At 42.7% G+C, this 18,529-nt stretch overlaps 1 non-coding gene across 1 annotated transcript; it reads left to right on the top strand.

The window, feature by feature from the left end:
* Positions 1-3,057: 3,057 nt before the first annotated feature.
* Positions 3,058-3,128, top strand: trnag-gcc (transfer RNA glycine (anticodon GCC)). Its single transcript has one exon. It is a non-coding gene; the product is annotated as a tRNA-Gly (tRNA).
* The last annotated feature ends 15,401 nt before the right edge of the window (positions 3,129-18,529 follow it).

Below are 18,529 nucleotides of genomic sequence, written 5' to 3'. Positions count from 1 at the left end.
CAACTTCAGAGCAGTAAGGCACCTGGCCCAGATGGCTTTCAAACTGAATTCTATAAAGAATTTACAGAAATATTGGCTGGTCCATTTATGGACTCATACAGTCAGGGCTGTCTCCCGCCTTCGCTGAAAGAGGTGAATATCTCTCTTACTCTGAAAAAAGGAAAGGACCCAGAAGATTGTACGTCATACAGGCCAATATCCTTGCTGAATGTAGATTTTAAAATCCTCTCTAAAACGTTAGCATTGAGACTAGAAAGGGTATTGCCACATATCATAAAGGAGGATCAGACAGGGTTTATTAAGAGCTGTAGATCATCCAGTAATATTAGAAGGGTTTTGAATATGATTCAAGCCTGCCATCAGGGAAAGATACCAGGAGTAGTACTCTCAATAGACGCGGAAAAGGCATTCGATAGGGTTGAATGGTCATATCTGTTTTACACATTGGAAAGGTTTGGCGTTGGAAAGGTGTTAACCAAATGGGTCTCAACACTGTATAGTGATCCCAAAGCAGTTGTGATTACCAATAGATTAGGCTCGGATAGCTTCAGTGTGGGTAGGGGCTGTCGTCAGGGATGTCCTCTCTTGCCATTGGTATTTGCGCTAATAATTGAACCACTAGCAGAAGCTATATGGGCTGATCCTAATATAACGGCCCCGAGGGTTGGTACAGGTAAACATAAAATTACCCTTTATGCAGATGATGTTCTTCCATACCTCGCTTAATCCAAGTTATTAATACATTTAGTGCATTCTCAGGCTATAAAATTATTTTCTCAAAATCAGAGGCTATGCCAATGGGTAGCCTCGCTATGATACCCCACTTAGTGGACGGATCCCATTTTCCCTTTCAGTGGTCCCTGGAGGGTTTCTTATATTTAGGCATTTTTATTACCCCAGTATTTGGTCAGTTATACAAAGCTAACTTTGTGCATTTACTGGAAAGGATAAGGCAGGACCTCCAGCGATGGGGAGACCTTCTAATTTCCTGGCTGGGTAGAATAGCACTCATCAAAATGAATGTCCTGCCCCGTCTCCTACACCCTATGAGAATGCTTCCGGTGATGCTGCCGAGGACGGCTTTATGTAAATTATATGGCTGGTTGGTTTCCTTTATCTGGAATCATGGACAGCCCCTCATTAAGCTGAAGAAGCTACAGCTTCCACAGGCAAGGGGAGGGCTGGATTTTCCAGATTTTAGGAAATATCAGTTAAGTTCCATGTTAAGCTACATAGCTGATTGGGTCTCGTCTGACCCGCAATCAATCTGACTGGACATCGAGGCCTCTCAAGTAAAATCAACTAGGAGAAAGAGAGGACTGCAGATGCTGCCCGAAACATTGATTCTCCTGCTCCTTGGATGCTGCCTGACCTGCTGCGTTTTTCCAGCAGCACATTTTTCAGTTCTCAAGTAAAATGCCCACTTATTGACCTCTTATTTTCAGACAAGAGGAAAATCATCACAGATCACTGTAAAAACCCACATTACCCACAAAACCCACAAAGCTTGGAATATAATGCAGCAAAATGAGGGCAATTCACATAAAACATCCCCCTATGCTCCGATAGTGGGAGCATGGGGATTTCAACTGGGACTTACAGATGCCACTTTCAAACTCTGGAGATCCAGGGATATCTCCTGTTTAAGGGATCTGTTTAAAGAAGGGGTCCTGATGTCTTTTGAACAGCTGCATCAGAAATTTGGATTACCTAATGGTGATCTCTTTCGACATTTCCAAATTCGAGATTACATATAGAAGAAGATTACGCTATTAGATAGACTTTATAAATCAGATAAAGAACGGAGAATGTTATGGCCAATGGGGCTATCTTCGGTCAGCACTATTTATCATTTATTACATGATGAAGTATCGGAAGATATGGACAATCTGCTTAAAACATGGGATCAGGATTTGGGACTGGAAATCTCTGTAGAAATGTGGAATGACATTTGGGAAAATGCCAGAAAAATCTCCATCTGCAACAGAACTCAGGCCAATCAGTTGAAGACACTTCATAGGGCCTATATAGCACCGGACCGATTGGCAAAATTTAAAGCAGGAGCATCTCCAATGTATCCCAAAATAGAGGTGGGCACTCTTGAACATTGTTTATGGACCTGTCATAAGGTCCGTAGATATTGGACTAAAGTAGCAAGTGCTCTGACAGAAATCTTAGGAACGGAAATTAGAGTGGATCCTTTTGGGCTTTTCAAACTTTCCCTCCCTGGACATGCACGGGAAGAGATTATTTTCTTTTCTCTCTTTCTGTGCAAGGAAACATATTTTGGTAAACTGGGTGGCTGAGGCCGCTCCTGGACTTTCGAATTGGTACAGAATATTCATGGAATGTATTCCCCTTGACTTCTTTACAAATATGGTGCACCAAAAGACTGAATTATTCCATAAAGTATGGCAGCCCTTCTTGAATTACAAAAATACAGATATTTTGGCCATCCTAACAAGGGCTTTTATTTAATTGAGATTGCGAACCTGGCTGGCCTGGGGCCCCTTGGGAGAGGAATCCGGCACGAATCCGGGTTTTGTTATGATATGGTGTTAACACATTCTGAGATTGTATCTCACGACTCAATTTCTGTGTTATCCGTCGGCTTGTTTTCCTGAATAATGTAAGAGATTTAATTATACACTGTGGTTAGTTGTAGGTTAGATGAGTAGTTAGTTGAGCTTTGCTTTCTTTCTCTCGGTATCTCTTTTTTCTGTTTGATAGATTTTGGTTATTATTAATTTAAGATTTAATTGTACATCAATGTTTATACTTGGGGTTTTGTATTATTTGTAAACTTGTAAAAATATGTTAAATTTTGAATAAAAATATCTATGAAAAAAAAAGTGTTCCAGGATTACAAGAAGGTTGGGGTATTTAGTGGTAAATTTTTGTTGAGACTTACTGAGTAAAAGGGAAAAGTATAGAGTAAAAGTAAAATGCAGCATATTCAGTTCAGTGTGATGTCACAAAATAATGAAAAAGCATATGAAGAAAAATCTCCTCCATGAAATTATTCAGTGAGTGCAAAGCCTTTAAGACACATCTGGTGCATTGGTGGTTCAGTGGTAGAATTCTCGCCTGCCACGCGGGAGGCCCGGGTTCGATTCCCGGCCAATGCAGTTAGCCTATTTTACTTTCTCCGAAATACTAACTTTCTTGAACAAAAATTCTTCTTGTACAGTTTTTATGGATTTCAGGAAATCCCAAATATTCTACCCACGTTTTTACCATTTTACTACAGCGAGTTTTCAAAATCTGCTTGATAAAAGTCCTGTTCTTTTCATCTCACTTCAGCAGTTACATACCTACTCTTAAAAACTGCAAAATCAGCGCTTCATCATTCTTACAACCATCAGACTATCAACTCTCATAAATACTCTCCAGTCATCAGCTGTTACATGGTGTTTACTTGAATCACATTACTTATTTTGTAACATTAAGACAATGTTTACATAACTGGTATCTCCACTTTTTTTAAAATCCAACTCAGCTGTGACACATGTGTGAAGCAAATGGGATGAATTAACCCATTCATAACGTACTTTTCAGAAAAGTAGACTAATAGCTTTCACCATGTATCCTGCATAAGAGTCTGGACATACACAGAGAAAGTGAATGCCATTTAAAACCACTGAGCAAAATTGGGTGAAATCTTTCATTGGCACATCTTGTCTTGACAAACTAATATCAAGCAGTCAACTCTTATTTTACTTTGGAGAAGGTTGGGTGCGTTACATTACTAAACAGAGGCTGCTGAAGAACAAGGTCTTTAAAGATAACTGTTTATTCACGTTCTCATATATGCATTTAGACCAACAACTGCATCCGAGGTGATGTGGTGGCTCAGTGGTTAGCACTGCTACTTCATAGTACGATTCCTGCCTCAGGTGACAGTTTGTGTGGAGTTTGCATGTCCTTTCTGTGTGTGTTTCCTCACCCAGTTGTGCAGATCAGGTGATTTGGCCATGATAAATTGCCCATAGTGTTAACTGTATTAGTAGGATGGAGAATTGATTGGATCAAAGGGACTGTTTCCACACTATAAGGAATCTCAGCTAATCATTGTTTCTCTCTTAGGCCCTCAATCATCATGTGATCTATTATATTGTTCCTGATCCAGCTCCCTATTTACAATTGGTTAATTCTTTACACAGTCATTGCCTCTTCACAATATTCACATCATCCATCATTTCCCCCAAACTCTCCATTTCAAGGCTGTGGTGCTTTCACATATCTCCTTGATTGCATGTGAAGTTTCCTTATTGATGGTTCAGCTCTCTAAGATTTTGCTTTCCAAGAATTTATGTGCACTCCTGACTCCTCTCAAAAATGTTAACTCTTTGATCTCAAAGATTTGTCGCCATTTACAGCACAGAAGGTGGGGCAGGTGGGTGTCATTCAGCCCTTTGTATCCACATCAGTCTACAATGATTGACTACACTAATCCCATGTTCCAGTTTTTGGTCTATAGCCCTGGAAATTCCAAAGAAATGCAAGCAGATATTGAAATACTGATCAAATGTTGTGAGAGTTTTTCACTCAACCATACTTTCAGGCAATCACCTCCAGATTCTCACCTTCCTCTAGATGGTAAAGAGGAAGGTGAGAGGCTTCAACATCATCCATCATTTTCCTGGCCATCTCCTTTAATGAACTGGAATGGACATTATCAGGAATTTGGTCAACAATCAACTTCACAAAAGACACCTGACATTCCCCGAACCATAATCCATTGATTTTCTTTTTGAGCAAATCTACCAGTGGAGCAGATATAGTGATGAAATTTGGTACAAATGTGTAATAGAAATCACATATCTCAAATAATCCCATTATTTCTCATTTAGGTTTACAGGCAGTCAACTCCACTAATGCTTGCAGTTTTGCTGTTTGTGGCAGCACTGGTGCTTAGCTGGTTACGTTGCTCATGCATTTGTAAATTCACTTTTACACAAATTGTCTTACGAAACCAGCCAATTGCAATTTCTTAACAAGATTTGGGGTTATTCGGAGTGGTCCTCCCAAGTGTATAACAGCACAATCTTGAGACAAATTACATAATTTGAAACATTGGTTACCTACTTGCTTTAACAGTCTCTGGAAAGTTGCTGGAGGAATTTATTAGCCTGAACACTATCACTCAGTATTTGGGAAAGACTATCTGAGGTGCAAAGGTCAGTATGGTTTGTCAGTATCCCTTTCACAAATCTATTAACATAAGAAATCTGGCATGGTCAACATTATCAATACTCTTTTCCAAGTGAGGGATTGAGGAAGAGTTTGTATTTGTCACTGCACTGATCTGTCTGTCGTGTATGAAGAATCTGGTTGAACCATCAGGGCTTCGGCAGTAACATAACAGAGGAACCCAGCTGCTTTGACTAGATTCAATTAGGTGGCTTTCCAACACGTATTAGATTTCTGTTTTCACCTGAACCTGTCTCTTTGGTCCTAAGTGGCAAGGAAACTGTTTTAAGGCAGAGAACTCTCTGAGGTTCACATCGGACATGGCGAGAGTTGTACACATTGGTTAGTCCCTACAGAGAATTTTAAGTTCAATGAATAACAGTGTCAGCTTTTCTTTGTTCTTCTGTCCCTCAACACAAAAACAGTGTGCCTGTACTTCCCGAGAGTTGAGTAATAGCACAACAGTGTGTGAAGTAGCAGCTCAATCAACCCAACTCAAAGCCTTTGTACGTTTTCAATAAACCTTGGATTGTCTTCACCCTTCTTTTGGATTCTCCATTGGTGTGTGTGTAGCTGGGAAAACTGGTAATGTATACAAAGCTGTCTGGTTCCACAAAGAGCTGAAAAAATCTGTTTGCAAATTGCAGCGCCTTATTCAAATCACAACATTGGAATGATGTGTGTTGAGAAGAATATTTCGAAAAGATTATAACAGAATCAGAACTGAGCGCCTGTTATCACTTTACATTGATACACTAAGAATAATAACCGATGAGAATAAGAAATACCTTCCCTTTAAACACAAAGAAGTCCACATTTTCTCGACTCCTCCCACCATGGTCTGGTGGGAAAATTAATTATTCTTTCTGGTCTTGGCAATGAATGGATGTGCAAAACAATTGGAGATGATGGTCTCCAAAGATCTTGAGATTCCTGGCCATTACCACATGTTCTGTTCGCTAGTCTGACACTCAGTGATACCAATGGTCACATCAATGAACCTTCTTAAGGATACCAAGGTGAGAGGCTCTGGGGAATTAGTAACTTCTCAATGTAAACTCACAGGGCATTGATGACACTAGTGTGTCCATGTTCTTCAACATGCTGCTTCAGGGTGCAATTGCAAACAGTATCCGTGAATCTGGAAAGATTCTGTTAGTTTTCTGTGCTTGCCAAACCTGCTGTAGTTTTCTTGTTGCTGCATGTAACTATCTGGTTGTCAAGTCTCCAATTCTTCTCTGAAGCTCTTGTCCTCCTGCTCTGCTTCATTCTTTGATATTATGGTCAATGTATCTGCAGTGCTTTATAGGCACAGAGTCATAGAGATGTACATCACGGAAACAGACTCTTCAGTCCAACTTGTCCGTGGCGACCTGATACCCGAAATCAATCTAGTCCCAGTTGCCACCATTTGGCCCATATCTTACTAAAATCTCTCTATTCTATACCCATCCAGAATCCTTTTAAATATGGTAATTGTACCAGCCTCCACCATTTCCTCTGGCAGCTCATTGCATACACACCATCTTCTATGTGAAAACGTTTCCCCTTAGGACTCCTCCAGAGAAAAGACCTTGAATATTTGCCCTATCCATGCCTCTCATGATTTAATTAACTGCTATAAGGTCACCCCTCAGTCTCTGATGCTTCGGGGAAAACTGCCCCAGCCTATTCAGCCTCTTCTGAAAGCTTAAATCCTCCAAACTCGGCAGCATCCTTGATTCCTTCATGCCGACGTAGGGCTGTGTCACACTCTGTGAAACCCCCATGTGTATCGATGTTGGGTGCTCCGGAAACCTGACACTAGAAACCTCACTCCGCAAGTTTTGTTCATCTTGTAAACCTACAAACCCTCCCACTACACAGTTAATAATGACACGGCTCCAGGTTAGAGACCAATAGGGTTATTGGGAAGTACAAGCTTTCGGAGAGCTCCTGCTTCGTCAGTTTCAGGATCGGAGGACACACACAGTGTTGGACATGTTGACCTTTTACTAGAAATTCTGGGTCCGATGATCCTGCCTCACTCGCGACCTGACCAAGCAGCAGCTCCCCGAAAGCTGGTCATTTCAAATCAGCCTGTTGGAATATAACCTGGTCTTGTGTCATTTTTAACTTTGTCCCTCCCGGTCCAACATTGACACCTCCACATCCCCCTCTTAAAGCTGTCCACTCAGGCTCTCCTTTCACTTGGCATCTTCAGTTCTCACCAAAAAGCTGCGTTCATCAGGCTTCACAAGTTTTCTTTGTCCACCACATAAACCGTATTGCAATGTTGAAAAAAGTTCCAATTGTTTGGCACATTTCACTTTCCACGATAGTCTGTAACCCAACTCAAGCGTTGCCATGAAATCTCACCGAAGCAGCATTTTACACAGTGGAACCGATATCATTCAGCCAACTTGAAAAGGAAACAATGCTATATATAATTGGAAATACAGTCTGACGTGTGCGGCAGGAGTGCTTCAAGCAGAATTCGGGCAATGGGCGAGAGGTTCCCAGTTAGCCCACAGAGGAAAGTGAAAGCTTCACCCCTGGTTTACGCGAGATCTTTTGATGCTGCTGCCAAGCGGTGTCATTGTAAAATTGGCCGATGTCGTTGCAGCTTCTGGAGCCTTCCTACAAAGCTAAAGTCTTCATTGTGATCTGTTTCTGGTCAACGCCTTCCTCTCCAGGACTATGAATCACTGACCTCTTCCAATGACACTTCAAACTGAATGACACCATGGCTGTGAAGTGCAGCAGTGATGCGAACATGCTGCTGAGAATGCCCAGTGTTTGAAACGCTTTTTCCTGTCGTCACCTCGGTCCCAGTGGAGCTTATTATCTCCATCAGTCGGCTGCAAACCTCAGAGCCAAGTGCATCTGCAATTCCTTGTGCGATGTGCTGGAGTGGATAACTGTCTTGGTCTCACTGGTGGTTGGTAGGAAGTGAGAGGAAATATGGGGCCTGATTCAGAGCAACGCAAAACATCATGTGCCAAGTATTGGATGAGCTGGAATGAGTCGTGGTCATTTGGTCGCAAGAAGCTGAAATGTAGCAAATATTTGCCATTTGTCTGGAGGCCACAGTGTTAACACTGGCGACTGGCTGTGAGGAGAGAGAATGAGCTGATGATGTCAACAGAATTCATTACACTCTAATGAAGCGACAATAATGGAAGTTGAGGCTGTGGTGTGGCATTCGGGGGCTGGGGCTGTGGGGCATAAACCTGACTCCGAATGAAGAGCTTTGCACGAAACATCGTCTATCCTGCTCTGGGGTGCTGCCTGACCGGCTGTGCTTTTCCAGCACCACACTTCTCATCTCTTGGATCTTCATTCCTCACTTTCTCTCCAGCAATTCCTTCAAAACTCTGCAAAGACTTACATTGAGTAGGGGAAATTGTAAGCATGTGAAGGCATCCTGCTCCAGAATCGAGAAGCCAATACTGGTGAGCTGGCTCCCTGCCCTGATTCCCCTTCGGAAAAATGTTCCCGGACCTCAACATTCCTCTGCACCAAAGTTTTGAATCTTCTGTTCGGAATTAAGTCGACACTGCTTGCCTTCATGTGTTTGACTCCACTTCCCAGACATATTTTCCCCATTAGGAATTGGAATTCTCCTATGCACTGAACTCCAGTTATGTGCTTTCTTTGAACTGGTGCACTGACCCTACTCTTGATGTCAGCGAGCAAGGAGGATCAGTCTGGGCCTTCGGTTTTGTCCAGCAGCTTTTACAACTATCTGACTGCTTTCAGGGAACAGCCAGACCTGGGATAAGCTGAGCTGGGAGAACTGGCCACACCCCTTTCATTGTCCAAGTGTTTCTTTTTTAACTTGAAAGCCTTTTGCCTGAGGGAGGGTCAGTTGGCTCTAAACAAATTGGCCCTAAAACCCGTCCAAGCCCAGACGTTTTAGAACTTGTGTTTTTAAGATCTCCTGAAAAAACCACAAGGATAACATAGCCTTGTGAAAGGAGTAGCTTCATCACAACAGTGCTGTACAGTCATGAAGGGGTTACCATGAGTGGGTGCAGATCCCATCATGTCTCACACCATCTGGCCATTCCTGGATAAGGATACCTCCTGACCACTACTGTTCAAGCAGGTGAAGTCCTGAAGGACACGACTGTCAGACTGTGTCTGCTATGGATGACAGGGGAATGGAAAAGAGATAAACATCTATGGGACCACACCCTCACCAATCTCTCTGTCGCAGACATAACAAGCCAGGAGCGTGCTGGTGTGAGTGAGCACCACACAAGTCATATCTTCACATTGATGATACATTCTATTATGCTGGGTGTCACTACCAGTGTGCTAAACAGGACAGAATTGGAAGAAATCTAACAAGTGCAAAGTGGGCATTTCTGATGTACTTCCACAAAGTGTTCTTCCTCACCTGGCATTTTCCTCAAGTACGATGAGATGAAGAGTACTGTAGAGCATTCCAGAAAAATGAGGCATTAACTTGACCAATCAGCAACCCAGGACTACTTTGTTTCAGACAATGGAAGCAGCATGCAATAGACAGAGTGAAGCAGTTCAGTCCAGATCAGTAATAGATCAGGAGGAAACTCTGCCGACCTGCTATATCTTGCCAGTAATAGTGATACAAATTGAACAACAAACAGGAGGAAGAGATTCCAAATCCCAGTACTTCAGTGCAAAAGTCGTTGCTGAAGCATTTCCAACAGCCTTCAGCAGTAAGTTCAGAGGAAATGATAGATCTCATTTTCCATCAGAGGTGCCCAGCATCACAGACGCTAGACCTTCAGTCAGTTTGATTAATTCCATGTTATATCTAGTAACAGCAAAGGCAGTGGTCCCTGAATAGTACTGAAGGGTTGTGCTCCAGAATTAGTTGCACCACAAGCTCCAGACCTGCTCCAGTCCAGCCACCGCCCCAGCAATGTGGAAAATTGCCCAGTTAGGTATCGTGTACAAAAAGCAGGACACATTCAACCTGACCAATTGCAGCTGCATCTGTCTACTCCTAATCATTAACAAAGTCAACAGTGCTGACAAGTGGCACTTGCTCAGCAATAACCTGCTCCCTGATGCTCAGTTTGAGGGGAATAGGAAGTTGGACTGTGGAATTCACTGCTTCTGGCCTGCTCTTGCAGTCAGAGTATTTGTCTTATCATGGGAACCTTGTTACATTGGGGCATGGACTGAATAGTATGTGAACATCTTCTATTCTTGCCTTATGATGGAAGAGAGCCATTATTAAAGAAACTAAAGATGATTAGGCTGATGATACTGTTATGGAAACATTTCCTTGCTGTAAATCTTATAGTGAAATGGACTCAGACATTTCCAGCTCAGAAGGAGACAATTTGGCTCATGGTTCCCAAGTCAGATACAAAGACTATATTCATCCTATTTTCCAGCTTTTGACCCAGAGGTATGGCACTCTAGTTGAATAGAAATTGTTAAATCATTCATGAGCATCGCTGGAGGCCGGCAATTTTATTGCCCGTACCTACATGCCTTTGAGAAGGTAATAGTGAGTTACCTTCTTGAACCATTGCAGTCCATGTGCTATAGGTAGACCCACAATGGCCTTAAGGAGGGAATTCCAGGATTTTAAACCAGCGACAGTGAAGGAATGGCACTATATTTCCAAGTCAGGATCTTGAGTTGGTTGGAGGGGAACATGCAGTTGCTGATATATTTGCTGCCCTTGACCTTCAAGACGGAAGTGATTGTGTGTTTGGAAGGTGCTGTCTCATGATCTTTAGTGAATATCTGCAGTGGATCTTGCAGATTGTACTCATTGCTACCACTGAGCATTGGAGATGGAGTGGGTGGACATTTGTGCATGTGGTGCCAACCAAGGGGGCTGCTTAATCCTGACTGGCATCAAGGCTTCTTGAGTGTTGTTGGAAGTGCACCCATCCAGGCAAGTGGGGAGTATTCCATTACATTCCAGACTTGTGTGTTACAGATGATGGACAGGCTTTAGAGAGTCGTGAGGTGAGTTGCTTGTCTCAGCATTCCTGTATGTTGACCTGCTCTTGTTGTCACTGTATTGGTATGGTAAGTCCAGTTGAGTATTCAAGTCAATGACAGCTGCTATGATGCTTATAATGGGAAAGCCAATGACTGGAGCATCATTGAACAGAAAGGGATGGTGATTAGATCTTCTCTTATTGTGCTTGGTCATTGTGTGGCATTTATGTGGTGTGAACATTGCTTGATGCTTGTCAGATATTGTCCAAATGTTGTTCCCTTTGAACATAGGGTCTGCTTCAGTACCTGAGGAATCACAAACAGTGCTTGACATTGTGCAATTCCTGGTAAACGCCACCACTTCTGACCTTATCATGGAAGGAAGGTCATTGATAAGGTAGCTGAAGCTAGTTGGGCCTGGGACTCTACTCTGAGGAACAAATTCAATGATGTCATGGAGCTTAGGTGATTCACTCCTACAACCACAGCCATCATCCTTTCTGTCAGGTATGACTGCAACCATTGGAAAGTTTGCCCTGCTATTACACATTGATTCCAGTTATGCTAGGGCTCCTTGGTTCCACACTTGGTCAAGTGCAGACTTGACGTTAAGGGCTGTCACTCCCACTTCGCCTCGAGAATTCAACTCCTTTGCCCATGTTTGAAGCAGGGCTGCAGTGAGATCAGGAGCTGAGTGGCCCTGATGGAACTTAAACTGGGCATCACTGAGGAGGTGTTGTTCAATAGCATCATCACTTTACTGATGACCAAGAATAGACTGAGGAGTTGGTAATTGGCTGGGTTGGAGTATCCTGCTTTTATTTTATATGACATACTTGGGCAATTTTTCACATTGTCAAGTAGATGCCAGTTTTGAAACTACACTGGAAAAACTTGTTTAGGAGAGTGATAAGTTCTGGATGACAAGTTTTCAGTACTATTTCTAGCCAATAGTCTTGCCATGTCTGTGTTTCTAACTATTTCTTAATATCATGTGGAGTTGATCAAATTGGCATTAGTGATGGTGGAGACCACTGCAGGAGGCTGCAAATGGATGACTTCTGGCTGAAGGTTGCTGTGAATGCTTCAGCCTTATTTTTTGCAAAGATGTGCTGGGCCCTTCCATCTTTGAGGATAGTGATAGTGGAGCTGCCTCCTCCATTGAGTTGTTTAATACTCCATCACATTCATGGCTAAACGTGGCACAACTGCAAAGCTAACATCTGACTTATTCATTGATGCTCAGTCTTGAGTTGCTAGATCTATAAAAATGTTGTGGGAAAAGGTGTTTAAATACTAGTGCCATATTATACAGCAGTGAAATCAAAATTAGAAATAAAATGGATCTTGTTATGTTTTGTTGTGCTGGATATAATATGCCCTTGCCAAGTTTGATTTCAGCGAGGGATTTGCAATGCAGGCTGGGTTGTCAAGCCACCACCTTCCTACCCACTTCCAAACTCACTCCCATAACAAAAGGGTGAGTGCAAAATTGGCACCTGGCTCATCATATTTAAATTAAATCAAAAGTCAATTCCTGAAAGTAAAACCCATTCCCTTGCCTATCTTGTATCTGTATATTTCAAACCAGACAGGCCTGCTGTATATGTATGACACGTGATGTTCTAATATAAAGGTGTCCGCCACATATTGCGTTACTTTCTACATGTAATCGAGTCAATTATACAGCAACCTCAATGACATACACAGAAACCAGACTATATATGTTGCAAATAAACTTCAAGACATTAGACGCAACAAAACCTGGCTCTCTGTGGTATATGTTACATAGGCTAACATATAGAAAGGTGTATCACTCCCTCCCTGTGGTGCTAATTTCCCCACATCCTGCCTAAATCCCTGGATTTACCTTCCTCTGGAATCCATGGGGCTGTCTTACGAGGCTTGCCTGGAGTCCAAGCAGCTGGATGTAGGTTACGTCCAATCCGATTGGTTGGTCGCTCCTTTGGGTGGGAATTCCACACAGTGATGGGCAGCAGCTCCACTAAGTTCTCGTATTCAAACTAAAATGAGGAAAAAGTGTTGGGAGAAAACTCAATAGGTCTGCAACATTGGTGGAGAGCAAACCAGAGTTAACGTTAACTCTACTTTCTGTCTACAGATGATTGCCCGACCTGCTGAGTTTCTCCAGCAATTTCTGTTTTTGTTTCACATTGTCAGCATCCACAGTTTTGACTAAATTCTGGGTTAGCTTGCCTGAAGCTCTGTAGCTGTGACCAGGCTTCTAACCCACAAGTTGGCTCTCTGGCCATTTTCTTTCGGTGGTGGGTGGCTGAGCCACCTGCCCCGCCCGCCATCCTTCCCACAATACTCTGGCTCATGGTAACATAGAGTAGAAAGAGTCACACTTTAGGTTGAAAATCCTGGAGTCCCATCAAGAGTATATTATTCATCTTTCCGTTTGGCCCGCCGACTGATACGTTGTTTCTCTGCTACAGCTGTGACTGTGGTATCTTGGGATTTAATTCCTGCCAATTACTTTCGATACTTATATAAGAGTATAATGCATCCACAGACAAAGCGTTAGGTGCAGCAGTGTATATTTGAAACATTTTCCAAAATGCAAGTCGTCACTTTAATGTAAGCCACAATCGAGATGCGCATGGGACCTTGCATGAATACGTAATGTGCATTATACCTGTGCTAGAAGAGTAAAATTTGAAACGTGCTTAAAAATGAGGTTTCGGGCGATCCAAGATGGCGGCGATCCAGGAAGTCTGAGTCTATAGTGCTCTTCCCAAGACTTGGGCAAAGTGGGCCACCCGCTTCCACCACACTCACCAAATCATTTAATATAGTTTTTACTGAATGTAATTAGTTGCTTAGTACTGAATTTAAACAATTTAATCTCCAGTAAAAATGACTCAAGGGAAGAGAGCCTGTAGCTCTCAGCAGGCAGGAACCCCTCCCCCACCTTCCCCAGCTGCAGCTGAGGTGTCCGCAGCCGCCCCGGGGGACTTACCCACGGTGGCGAGCCTCGTGGAAATAATTTCCAAACTTGACGTGAAGATCGACGCTTTCATCGAAGAGTCCCAGAGCAGATGGAATTCACTCTCAGCTGCACTACAAAAGCACAACCGAGACATCGAGGAAATCGAGCGCCGAGTCGGAGGGGCGGAGCTGAACGCTGCAACCTCCGACACTATAGCAGAATCGGCCGTGGATCGGGTCTGGACTCTTGAGCAGCGAGTCCAGTCCTTAGAGAATCACATCGACGAATATTCGTTTGCGGGGCCTTCCCGAACGGGAGGAGGAAGGCCAGCTTACAGCGTTCCTCGAGCGGTGGCTTCCACAGCTTTTAAATCTGGAGACTGGATCAGGCCAGGTAAGGGTGGAATGGGCCTACCGGGTCGCAATACATGGGCCCGACTCGAACCAGCGCCCCCGCCCGGTCCTGTTCCGGCTGCAGAGCTACAAGGAGAGGCAGATACACTTAGAAGCTTCCAGAAATCTTGGGAAAGATCCCTAAGCCACGATTTATAAAGGATCCAAGATTATGTTATTCCAGGACTTTTCCCCAGCTTTGGTCTGAAAGAGGAAAGCGTTTGATGAAGCGAAGAAGTGTTTAAGGGACTTAAATATTCAGTATTCCTTGCGCTACCCAACAACGCTACGCTTTATCCATGAAGGGTCTGTTTCCAACTTCAGATCGCCGGAGAAGGTCAAGGAATTTTTGGACTCTCATCGCTAAATTGTAAGAGTTAATTGATGTTGTTTTGCCCTCCCCCAACCCAGTTTACACCCCCTTTTTTTTATCCCTTTCATTTCCTTACTGTTTAATATTATCTCCAGTGGATGGGGAGAGGGGTTTATTTATTTGTTCTTTACTTAGCAATTTTCTCCCCTCCCTTCCTTTTTTATATATATATATAGGCTGAAGGGTCTAGTTAATGTAGGTGGGGGGAGGTGGTTACGTTATCCTATTTCATCTCTGTCTTTAGGAGAGGGGTTGTTTTCCCCTGTTATTTTGTATTACTATATTTAATTATTATTTGTTGAGACTGTAATTTTATAGTTATATATGTTCATACATGGTATTACCAAATATATCCAGGTGTTGGTGTGGGTGCGGGAGGAGAGCGTGGGGGGTAGAATGCTCACTGTTAACTCTAGCTCTGTAGTATATTTGAATTTTCTTCTTCCTATTGAGGAGCGCCTGGGTCAAGGGTGGGGCACTGGTTGGGAGAGGATACGATGGACCTTTGGAGAGGAAGTGATACCCCCTGGGAACAAGGGGGAAAATCTCCATTTAAATACGTTTTATATTGTTTTTATTTAGAAATAGTTTTTTATTATACTGTTGTGAGTGAGAGCCTTTATTTTTGTGAATTTTATATGCTCTATGCTCGGGATGTTCTGGATAGGGTTTCCCCTCCCGAGGGGCCTCGGATTTGCCCGGATGATTATGGTTAATCAGTCGGTTAAGTGGTGCACCTGGAATGTCAAGGGGAATAATTCACCAGTCAAAAGGAAGAAAATATTATCAAACCTCAAGGAAGAAAGGGTTGATATTGCTCTCCTACAGGAGACACACTTATTGGATAAAGAACACTTGAAATTACGACAGGGTGGATTTGATCAGGCCTTCTTTTCTTCTTGCAGTTCAAAAAGCTGGGGAGCTGTCATCCTTATTCGGAAGAATTTCCCTTTCAAAATTCTGAATCAGATAAAAGACGAATCTGGACGATATATTCTGATTAAAGCCCTTATAAATAGAGAGGAACATGGGATCTTAAATCTGTATTGTCCCCCGGCACATCTTTTTAAATTTATAACGGAAGCCTTCTCAAAATTGATGGCTCTCGGTGCTCGTCATACAATTATAGGTGGAGATTTTAACTGTATTATGGATCCAGAAATAGATAGGATTCCCAAGAGTACTGCAGGAGTATCTCCCAGATCCAGACAATTGGTGGATTTGAACAAACAATTAGGACTAGCAGATGTGTGGAGATGCCTTCACCCACCGGGCAGAGATTTTTCTTTTTACTCCAATCCACATAAATGTCATACCAGAATTGATATGTTTTTTGCCCCCTCAATTTTTAAAAATTTCATATCATCCTGCAAAATAGGTAGTATAACAATTTCTGATCACGCTGCTGTACATCTGGAAATCAAGGCAAGGAACAGCGAGACATCCCCCCATCATTGGCGTATGGATCCCTTCCTGATGAAAGATAGTAAATTTGTAAAGTACTTCTCTCAAGAATTTAAAACTTTTTTAGAAATTAATTCAGATATGGCTAGCAACCCATCAATGATGTGGGAGACCATCAAAGCTTACGCGTGAGGTTTGATCATCTCATACTCAGTGACCCAGAAAAAACTAAAAGGGAGAACAACTGTCTGCTCGAAGCTCGCTTAAAAGCAGCTGAAACAGCACACGCTGACAAACCTTCTATTATCAAATTACAAAGGATTACAGCCCTTAGGACAGCTCTGAACTCCACACTTACCCAAACGGCGAAGAGGGAAATATTATTTGCAAACCAAAGGTTATATGAATTTGGCGATAAACCTGATAGATACTTAGCATTTCTCACAAAGAAAAAAAGGCCCCTCAAACTATCACATCTATCAAGGAAAGTACGGGTATTCTGACTCATAATCATAAGAGGATTAACGCAATCTTTAGAAAATTTTATTCTGATTTATATAAATCGCAGGATTGCGCAGATAGAGCGAGGAGGATGCAGTTATTTTTTAAAAACCTGATCTTTCCGGACCTAACTCCGGAACAGGTATCGGTCCTGAATGTTCCCTTAACAACCCAAGAAATACTTGACGCAATCAGGAAACTTCAGAGCGGTAAGGCACCTGGCCCAGATGGCATTCAAACTGAATTCTATAAAGAATATACAGGAATATTGGCTGGTCCATTTATGGACTCATACAGTCAGGGCTGTCTTCCACCTTCGCTGAAAGAGGTGAATATCTCTCTTACTCTCAAAAAAGGAAAGGACCCAGAAGATTGTACGTCATACAGACCAATATCCTTGCTGAATGTAGATTTTAAAATCCTCTCTAAAACGTTAGCATTGAGGCTAGAAAGGGTATTGCCACATATCATAAAGGAGGATCAGACAGGGTTTATTAAGGGCTGGAGATCATCCAATAATATTAGAAGGGTTTTGAATGTGATTCAAGCCTGCCATCAGGGAAAGATACCAGGAGTAGTAGTTTCATTAGACGCGGAAAAGGCATTCGATAGCGTTGAATGGTCATATCTGTTTTACACATTGGAAAGGTTAGGCGTTGGAAAGGTGTTTACCAAATGGGTCTCAGCACTGTATAGTGATCCCAAAGCAGTTGTGATTACCAATGGATTAGGTTCGGATAGCTTCAGTGTGGGTAGGGGCTGCCGTCAGGGATGTCCTCTCTTGCCATTGGTATTTGCGCTAATGAACCACTAGCAGAAGCTATATGGGCTGATCCTAATATAACGGCCCCGAGGGTTGGTACAGGTAAACATAAAATTACCCTTTATGCAGATGATGTTCTTCTATTCCTCAGTAATCCTCTGATGTCCATACCTCGCCTAATCCAAGTTATTAATACATTTAGTGCATTCTCAGGCTATAAAATTATTTTCTCAAAATCAGAGGCTATGCCAATGGGTGGCCTCGCTATGATACCCCACTTAGTGGACGGATCCCATTTTCCCTTTCAGTGGTCCCTGGAGGGTTTCTTATATTTAGGCATTTTTATTACCCCAGTATTTGGTCAGTTATACAAGGCTAACTTTGTGCATTTACTGGAAAGGATAAGGCAGGACCTCCAGCGATGGGGAGACCTTCCAATTTCCTGGTTGGGTAGAATAGCACTAAACAAAATGAATGTCCTGCCCCGTCTCCTACACCCTATGAGAATGCTTCCGGTGATGCTGCTGAGGGTGGCACTGCGTAAATTATATGGCTGGTTGGGTTCCTTTATCTGGAATCACAGACGGCCCCTCATTAAGCTGAAGAAGCTACAGCTGCCACAGGCAAGGGGAGGGCTGGATTTTCCAGATTTTAGGAAATATCAGTTAAGTTCCCTGTTAAGCTACATAGCCGATTGGGTCTCGTCTGACCTGCAATCAATCTGGCTGGACATCGAGGCCTCTCAAGTAAAATCAACTAGGAGAAAGTGAGGACTGCAGATGCTGCCCGAAACATTGATTCTCCTTCTCCTTGGATGCTGCCTGACCTGCTGCGTTTTTCCAGCAACACATTTTTCAGTTCTCAAGTCAAATGCCCACTTATTAACCTCTTATTTTCAGACAAGAGGAAAATCATCACAGATCACTGTAAAAACCCACATTACCCACAAAACCCACAAAGCTTGGAATATAATGCAGCAAAATGAGGGCAATTCACATAAAACATCCCCCTAT

The sequence above is a fragment of the Chiloscyllium plagiosum genome, unplaced genomic scaffold (genome assembly GCF_037043375.1).
Source record: "Chiloscyllium plagiosum isolate Xiang-an unplaced genomic scaffold, Cpla_swu_hap1 HiC_scaffold_1, whole genome shotgun sequence".
Lineage (NCBI taxonomy): Eukaryota > Metazoa > Chordata > Chondrichthyes > Orectolobiformes > Hemiscylliidae > Chiloscyllium > Chiloscyllium plagiosum.
This window is presented reverse-complemented; position numbering and strand designations above follow the sequence as displayed.